Raw genomic sequence first — 8,848 nt, forward strand, 5'->3', positions numbered from 1 at the left:
GCAAACAACTGCAGCGGGAACTCCCTCAGCCGGCGGCGGAAGCAGGGCGTGCTCCCGGGAGTGCTCTGAAGTACTTCCGGCCCTTCTAGGCGGAGGACTTGCTAGCTTGAGAACGCAGCCCCGGGGGGCGGGGCCAGCGGAGACGGCCCTCACTGCGGGGCGGGGCCTGCGGCGGGGGCGGGGCCAGCGGAGAGAGCCCACCCAGCGCTGTCTCGGTGGCTGCCTTCCTGACCGCTCTGAAGTCACGGTGGCAGGTCCTGATGTCCACACCACACAGCGCAACCCTCTAGGTGTAGAGGGAACCGGCTTCCGGACGTGTGAGAAGGCGCTCTCGGCGGCAGCGCACCCCGCCACCTCCCCCGGGAGGGCGTCCTGCCGCGCGTCTCCAGCCCCAGGCTCGCACGCACCGGTCCCACGGCCGCGCCCTCTCCCGCTGTGGTCCGCACGATTCCGGGCACCTGCGAGGCCGCGCGTGGGGTCGGGGTGCCGCCGTCCCCTGCGCTGTCGTAAAGGGGAAACCCAACTCGTGTTTTGCCTCAAGTGTCGCGGACTCGCCCGGCTCGTGCCCCGCGCCCGGCTTCGGTTCGCCTGGACTCGTGGGGTCATCGTCCAAAGCAGGGCGCGGCTGGACGCGTGGAAATAGCCATCCCCAGAATCCTGTCCGAGATGTACCGGGGAAGGTGCTGCATCCCGCCCTCAGTCTGCCGATCCGTTCTTTGGGCGCTAGAAATCATGTTTGGTTCTTCATTCAAATATTTCGTTTAACTTTTAAAACCATGTGGGAGAAATGGCAGGTCCTCGGTTCGCGTGGCCATCCCCAGGGAGCGCGGGGCACTGCGCGCGGGGAGAACGAGCGGCCTCTGCGGACGTGCTGGGCACCGGTGTGGCCGAGGGACAGGGCTGCTGCGCGACCCGGTGCCTGCAGACTGCGACCCCACGCCCGGAGCTGCTCTGCCGCGGTGCAGCCTCAGGGCGAGGCAAAGGGCACCGTGTAGCAGGGTTTCCGTAGTGTAGTGGTTATCACGTTCGCCTCACACGCGAAAGGTCCCCGGTTCGAAACCGGGCGGAAACAACCGTCTTTATTCTTTCCTGGTTTCGCTTTTTGTCCGCTCCTCGCCTTCCGAGGAGGGGCGGCGAGGACATGTGTGTCGATCTGTCCGTCTGCTTCGGGAAGGCAGGAAGTAAAGCCTGTCTGAACCCAAGCCTCGCTCTCGGAGGGACCCCCACTAACGCTTACAAAGTGCAAGTCCGCATCTCACCTGCCCTCGGTCCCCTCGGCGCGGTGCAGCCGCCTCTTGCCGCGGTTCATAGGCTCTGGCTCCTCCAGCTTTTGCCGCAGAGCCGGGCGCACGGTGCGCGCTCCTGTCGGTTGCTGCCGGAGTGCTTTTGCACCTCTGCTTGGGGCTCTCGGTCTCCTGAGACAGGATGCAAAAACCTTACTGTGTCGCCCGGCTAGCTCAGTCGGTAGAGCATGAGACTCTTAATCTCAGGGTCGTGGGTTCGAGCCCCACGTTGGGCGAAAGCAATCTTTTGCAAACGGGTAGGAAAGAGATGGTCTGTAATCCCACGCCCTCTTCAGTTCTTTTTATGTTCTCGGTTTTAAAAGCCCACCTCTTATGAGGCATTGCCCCACCTACTCTAGTCTCCACTGCTCCTCATGAAGGAATGTATTGAAACGCACAGATACCCCCAGTTTCCTGGGCTTTTCCCGTTTTCTTTTCCCTTCACTCCTATAGCCGTGGACCAGGGTCCTTGGATGCGCAGTGCCTGGGTCACCGTTGACTTCCTCGTCCTGCGAACACCCCCAGCCAGTTTGCTGTCCTGTCCTGGCTGTCGAGTTTTCCCACAGACACACCAGCGCGCAGGAGAAGCTGCTGGCCCTGTAGCCCCTCATTGACCTGCTCCGCTAAGGGTAGCATCGCTTTCTGGTCTCCGGGCGAGGCAGTAAAACAGCTCCGGCAGGAGAGGAGCCCGGCGTCCCCGGGGAGTTACTGTGGGTCCGCGCGGGGGCCGTCAGGGCGCCCGCGCTTTGACAGTGTGTCCTGCCGGATGTTTGCCGATTCGTTTGCGGATTACCGTTCCGTGATCTCTCACCACCTTCACCAGCACTGGGAAGCGTTCCCAGAAGACTAGCTTTTTCTTCAGGGGAAGCCCAAGTGGGCAGCCCTCTCTTCCCTGTGCCCCGGCCAGCCGAGAGTGCCCGGCCCAGCTTTTGGTGCAATTCTGTTCTCTCCTTCACCACAGCCCCTCTGGCCCGCTGAGCTGGGGTGCTCCTCTGAGTGAGGGGCTCACACTGCTCTGGGCACAGAGGAGTAAAGGGTTCAACAGTCCCAGACCTGGCAGCTTGAAAACTGAGCAGGTGCCGGTCCGTATGTGCCGGATTCCCGGAAGGAGAAGGGGTTGACGAGAGGCCACCCTCACTCTCCCTCTCTCCATCTCTTTTTGGTGCAGGCACGTGCCCTATAGCAAATTAAGAACACAAACAAAAATTAACTTAAAATGTTACAATCACAGGGCCAGCAGATGGCATGGTGGTTAAAGGCACCGGATCCCCACATGACAAATGGTGGCTCTAGTCCTAGACCTGGTGGCCTGCTTTCTCGCCTTCCCATTCTCTCTGTCTCTCTCAGGTCAAATTAAAATAAATAAAAATTTGTAATCACTAATTTCAACTTTCCTATTTATTTTTAGAGAGAGGTTAATAATTTTGCACATTTAGAGGAAATACACACTTTTGACTCTTCCGTTCTCTGCCATCGTGGTGCACGGGCCACTCCGTTCTTCACCATGTCTTCTTAAAGACTTTGAGGATCGGTGATTTCTGACCAAGAAACAGGAGCAAATGCGTCCCATTCCCCAGTGGATGGAATGAAAACTGGTAATAAAATCAGGTACAACTCCAAGAGGAGACCTTGGAGAAGAGCCAAGCTGGGTCTGTGAGGGACAGGACAGGAGATGGCCCCATATTTATGCTGTGCCAAGGTCACGTGGTCTTCCCACATGCAGCTGGAAACGGTCACCACTGCCTGGACACTTGGGTGTGCTCTATTAAAAAAATGATGCTTCACTCTGTTTCCATTGGTAGGCTGGTTTAGTAATAAATACATGAGGCTGGTTTAGTAATAAATGTATTTATAAATACCTTTTGTCTGGGGAAAAAAAAGAGAGAAATATATACTTTTTGGGGAGGCAGGGCGGAGAGATTTTTGCTATAGGGCACATGTGCTTGTTAGAAAGACAGACAGACAGACAGTGAGAAATCGCCCCCCCACCCCGGGGGGGATGGCCACACCACAATCCCTTGTCCATTCTCCTCTCGGGATCTTGGGCACGAGCACACACACGCGCCCGGCGTGAGTTTAGGCCATCGGGTCCAGGACGTGAACCATGGTCCAGGACGTGAACCATGGTCCACTGCATGGGAGTCCAGCAACATAGCCATTATACCAACTGCTGGTCCCAAAAGAAATGTTACTTTTGAAAACATGCATAAAATAATTTTTATTTTTACTTTTCTTTACATTTTGGAGAAAAATGTATTCAAGTCTCCTATACTTTGAAAGCATTTTGCATTTTTAAAAATTCTCTAGCTCCCTATTGTCAATAGAGCATGGATGGTTTGGGAATGTAACCTTCTGGCCGTCTTAAGAACAGAAAGGAGGACTGCCTGGGAGACTAACCCAGTATTAACCCTTCAAAACCACGTTTACCTTTCCTCACGCCAAGGCCTTCTTGCTTCCTTCCTTCCTCTCTTCCTCCCTCCCTTCCTTTCTTTCGAATGTTATTGTCTTCCGTGACTGATCACTCCGCAGTCTCACAAACACCTTCACGTGGGGCCAGAGGACAGGGGCAGAGTAGTTCTAAGGGCTTTGGCCTCCCTCCCCGCCACATATGCCCTGCAGCGTCTGGGGAGCCACGAGTACCTCCAACTGTAATCCCATCTCTCGTGAAGTTCACAGAAGCAGCCCGCAGTGTCTGTTTCTGTAGTGCAGCGGTGATCACATTTGCCTGGTGTGTGAAAGTCCCTGGTTCCAAACTGTAGTGGTAGAGCTAGGCAGGTGGTGTGGTTGAGGGCACTGGGCTCCCGCACAGACACCAGCAGTTCAAGGCTTGAACCTGGTGGCTTACTTTTCCTCTTTCTCTCACTCTCTCCCTCTCTGGTCAAATTTAAATTTAAAAAATGAATAAAGTTAAATAATTTTTTAAAAAAACCCCAAAACTCAGGACCAGCAATTTACATAATGTCTATGTCGCTGGACTCCCATGTAGTGGACCACGGTTTGAGTCCCAGACCCAGTGGCTTAAACTCACGCCACGTGCATGTGCGTGTGTGCCCAAGATCTCAAGAGGAGAATGGAGGAGAAGGGATTGTGGTGTGGCCATCCCCCCTGGGGGGTGATTTCTCACTTTCGGTCTCTTTCTGGCGAGCGCACGCGCCCTACAGCAAAACTTCTCAAAATAAATAAATAAACAAATAACTGAAATCTGAGTGGAAGCACTTTCCCCTTAGGCTGTAAGGTCTTCCTTTTCCAGTCTGTTAGGCATACCTGGGTAGACGGCCTGTGAGTACATGTACATTTGGGGTGCGTGTGCCCACACAGCGCGTGGAGCCAAAGGTTCCTGGCTACCCACTGGCACGGACCCTAGAGAACTGGAAGGCCCCGAGCTCACACTGAGGTCTCTGTTAAATTGCAGGTGTGAGGGATCTCTACTTTTCTCAATAAGCTTCAACATTGTTTCTGTACACAATAATTTAAGCTACACTTTAAAACTCTCGCCCAAAAGCAATTGTATTCTCTTTTGCTTTAAACAAAACAAAAGACAAGACAAAACAAAACTTTTCTATTAGAAAAAGTGGGCTGGTAGTGGCATGGAAGTTCAGGTGGCTGGACCCCACATGGCCCACCGCCTGGTTGAGTCCCAGTCCTGGCAGCTTGGAAATCACCCTCGGTGTGTGTGCGTGTGCCCAAAGTCCCGAGAGGAGAAGGGAGGAGGAATTGGTGCATGGCCAACACACACACCCCCGCCAGAGGGGTGATTTTTCTCTCTCCAGCGAGGCCATGTGGCCTATAGAAAAAAAAAGAAACGAAACGGGAAGTAGGGAAAATGATGCAACGCATACCCCAAATGCACACTCCCAGTTTCAGCGGCTCTCATTCTCCATTTCTGTTTTATGTCCTCCTCTACCCCAGCGTGTTCTTTTCTTTATAATCCTGGGAGAGCCAGTGACCTGTCCTTCCACAATCACTGTATTGACTGTTCTCCTTCAGTTTGGTTGTTCTGCTACTCTGTAGCCCTCGAGGTTGAGGGGATAACAGTTACAGCTGGAAGGCCCACCACCTGGCTGCCCGTCCTCTCAGCTGGGCACTGTCCTGGGTGCCATGCAGACACCACGTCCTTGTTTCTTTGAAACGAACTGTGATGTGCTAGGGGAGAACACAGGATCCAAATCCTTAGAGGACTCCCAGGCGAATGAGTCATGCAGGAAGACCTCAGTGCAGAGCTCCTAAAGGCGGATAAACAGTGGAGTTTTACTCTAAGCGGGAATGCTGAGAGCCTGTCACCAGCTTAGACATGCAGAATGAACCCATTTGAGAGCCTCAATTCACAAAGGGCCTAGTGAAAGGGATTGTCCTTGTGTCAAAAATCGCTAGCTTTTAGAAAAACAATATTTGTAAGTTGAATTTAAATCCTTAGGAAAATTAGATTTCAATAGGTGTAACTATAATAAATAAAATATTAATCACAAGCAAGTATACATTGTTCTGCATATTCACAAGTCTCCTCCCTCACCCTTAGACACTAAACGTCTCAAACCACAGCGATCAACTGGGAGGGTTTCCCCAGCAGCCACCGGTTGGAATCCAGCCGGTGCAGGCGTGATGGAGGCCGCTCCTTTGCGGCCGCCCGTTGGCGTTCCTCCTGTGCGGTCTTCTAGGGTTACTGCTCTGGTTACATCTCAGCCTCCTCTTCACCCAGCTCACGTTCCCTAGAGCACTGGTATTGACTGGGGCCCACCTTTTACTGGGGACATTTTCACCCGGAAACCAGTGTGATACAGACGGTATGAAACAATGGGGTGGCCAAGTGATGACAGCTGAGCTGTGTCAGCGTGAGCCACCACAGACTGGGAAGTGCCCGTCAGCTTGTGAGGGAATCGGTGACTGTTGCTGAAAAGGGTATTGCAGTGTGTTCAGGCTAGTCAGACAGGAGCCAGACATGGCGCCCCACTCTGGGGCTGTTGGTTAGGGTGCCAAACCCACCCAGCCACCCCAGCGGCTTGGAAAACATGTTAGGCACCTGTACACAGGGTCGAGAAGTGGAGGAGAACGGATGGCATGGTGACCATGCCCATTGTGGGGTGCCTTCTCCCCTTTTCTGTCTCTCTGTCATTCTCTCCTTAAGCCCAGGAAACTTCTGGCAAATTGAAGGAATAAATTGTTAAAATAGCAAATTGTTACATATTGTCCCTACCCGGGGGGCAGTCGAACAGGTTTCCTGAGGGAAGGAGTGAGAGACAGGACGAATGACGCAGTGTTACAACACGGAGATGAGGAAGTGTTACAATTCTTCAGGGTCGTCCGTTTATTGTGGGCAGCATGGAGACAACCAAGTATTACAACTCTTCAGGGTCGTCCGGAGATGACGCGGTGTCACAACTCTTCAGGGTCTTCAGGGTCATCTGGAGACGATGCAGTGTTACAACTTTTCAGGGTCGTCCGTTTATTGTGGGCAGCATGGAGACGACCAAGTGTTACAACTCTTCAGGGTCGTCCGGAGACCATGCGGTGTCACAACTCTTCAGGGTCTTCAGGGTTGTCTGGAGACAATGCAGTGTTCCGGCTCTTCAGGGTCGTCTGGAGATTGTGGGCCAGGGATCGTGGTTATATACATGCTGGTGGGCCGTGATTGGTTGTAAAAGGTGGGTTATGATTGGTTGTAAAATGTGGGTTATTATTGGTTGCTTTGTGGGCCAATCATGAGGTGCCAGATATGCAAATCTGAGGGATTCTAGTGGCCAATCAGAGTATGGTTTTGAAGGTGAGGTTTTGAAGGGGAGCCAATCATGGCCTTTGGCATTGTGTAATTGTTTGCTCTCTGAGAAACCAGCGATATTCGCTGGTGCAGCCTCCCACAACATATATTTACCCTAACAAACTCATTTTGCTACCAGATAAAGAGTAGATTAAGCAATGAACACAGATGTAGCCACAAATGAATATTACACACATGAAGTTTCCAGACAAGGTTTGTTAATTTCTCTGAGAATGGGTCGTATGGTAATAACTTTGATTTGATTGTCTCACATTGCATGCATGCTTTGAAAAAGCATGTTGTACGCTGTAAAGGTGTACAATAATTAAATGTAAATAAGACATCATAAAATAAATTAAATTAAGAAAATTTAACGCTACTAAACAAAAAATTTTTTTAAGAAGATAATAAAAAAAATGCAACCCTTGGGAACCGGCAGTTAGTATAATGGCTATGTCTCTGGACTCCCACGTAGTTGACCGCAGTTTGCGTCTCAGACCTGGTGGCTTAAAACTCACGCCAGGCGCGTGTGCGTGCGTGCCCAAGATCCCGAGAGAAGAATGGAGGAGAAGAGATTGCGGCGTGACCATCCCCCCGGGGGGTGATTTCTCGCTTCTGTCTCTATGTCTCTCTCTGTCTGTCTGGCGAGCGCATGCACCCTATAGCAAAAACCTCTCCAAAAATAAATAAATAAATAAATAAATAAAAAATGCAACCCAAAAAATACAACAGCTGAGGAATACACCAAGTTTTTACAATAGAAAGAAAAAATAAATTAAATTAAGAAAATTTAATGCTACTAAACAAAAAAATTTTAATAATTACTCATTTTATTTTATTTATCCATTCATTTATTTTTAAATTTGACCAGAGCGAGACAGAGTGTGAGAGTGAGAGAGAGAGGAAGTGAGTAAGCAAGCCACCAGATTCAGGACTTGAACCCTGGTTGGCCATGTGGGAGTGTCCAGCGCCTTAATCATCATGCCACCTGCTGGTCCCCAACCAAAAAAATTTTAAGAAAATAACAAAAAAAATGCAACCCCAAAAATTGATCAGCCGAGGAATACACCAAGTTTTTACAATAGCAAAGAAAAAAAAATACTAAATGACGCCCAACGTGGGGCTCGAACCCACGACCCTGAGATTAAGAGTCTCATGCTCTACCGACTGAGCTAGCCGGGCAGTGTCCATTATTATCCTTTTCCTGAACAAGTATTCCTTGAAGAAGCGATTTGGTTTTAGCCGGCTTTGCATTTAAACTTGGGTTCATTTGTCATGTTAGAATTATGAAAACGGGGAAACTCAAACTCTACGCTCCGTGCGGTCCTCCTACTTCCGTTCCTTTTCTACTTATTCTGACCCCCAGTACCGCAGCCTTTTCCCATTTGCAGTGAAGAGCATGCCATGGAGTTAAAGGAACAGAGAAAGAAAGACGCGCATATCTTCATGCTACCATATCGGATCGCACTCTACGAATTTCTTTTTTTTTCCTTAGAAACCCTGGACTTTTGTTGAGATCAGAAACGCAATGCCCGAGGCTCGGGGCGTAGTCTGCCTTCTGAATCTCTCTAATCTACTAGCCTCAGGAGGGAAAAGTGGAAGTGCAAAACGTCACTGGAGATGCCGGGGATCGAACCCGGGGCCTCATACATGCAAAGCATGCGCTCTACCACTGAGCTACATCCCCACTTGCACCGCACTGTCTGTCATAACTCCCTTAGCCACCAGGTGCAAGGCGCGGGGAGGACGCGCTGCGCGAGCCTCCAGCCACTGCAGCCGGGGCCGCCTGCCGAGCTGGGCAGTCCTGGCTGAC

At 51.2% G+C, this 8,848-nt stretch overlaps 4 non-coding genes across 4 annotated transcripts; 2 read left to right on the top strand and 2 right to left on the bottom strand.

Moving 5' to 3' along the window:
• The first annotated feature begins 999 nt into the window (after nucleotides 1-999).
• On the top strand, nucleotides 1,000-1,072 carry TRNAV-CAC (transfer RNA valine (anticodon CAC)). The gene has a single exon. It is a non-coding gene; the product is annotated as a tRNA-Val (tRNA).
• A 374-nt stretch (nucleotides 1,073-1,446) lies between these two features.
• TRNAK-CUU (transfer RNA lysine (anticodon CUU)) lies at nucleotides 1,447-1,519 on the top strand. The gene has a single exon. It is a non-coding gene; the product is annotated as a tRNA-Lys (tRNA).
• Nucleotides 1,520-8,144: 6,625 nt separating this feature from the next.
• TRNAK-CUU (transfer RNA lysine (anticodon CUU)) lies at nucleotides 8,145-8,217 on the bottom strand. The gene has a single exon. It is a non-coding gene; the product is annotated as a tRNA-Lys (tRNA).
• A 433-nt stretch (nucleotides 8,218-8,650) lies between these two features.
• Nucleotides 8,651-8,722, bottom strand: TRNAA-UGC (transfer RNA alanine (anticodon UGC)). The gene has a single exon. It is a non-coding gene; the product is annotated as a tRNA-Ala (tRNA).
• Between the last annotated feature and the right edge of the window lie 126 nt (nucleotides 8,723-8,848).

This window comes from Tupaia chinensis, unplaced genomic scaffold, assembly GCF_000334495.1.
Source record: "Tupaia chinensis unplaced genomic scaffold, TupChi_1.0 Scaffold000214_1, whole genome shotgun sequence".
Taxonomy (NCBI): Eukaryota; Metazoa; Chordata; class Mammalia; order Scandentia; family Tupaiidae; genus Tupaia; species Tupaia belangeri.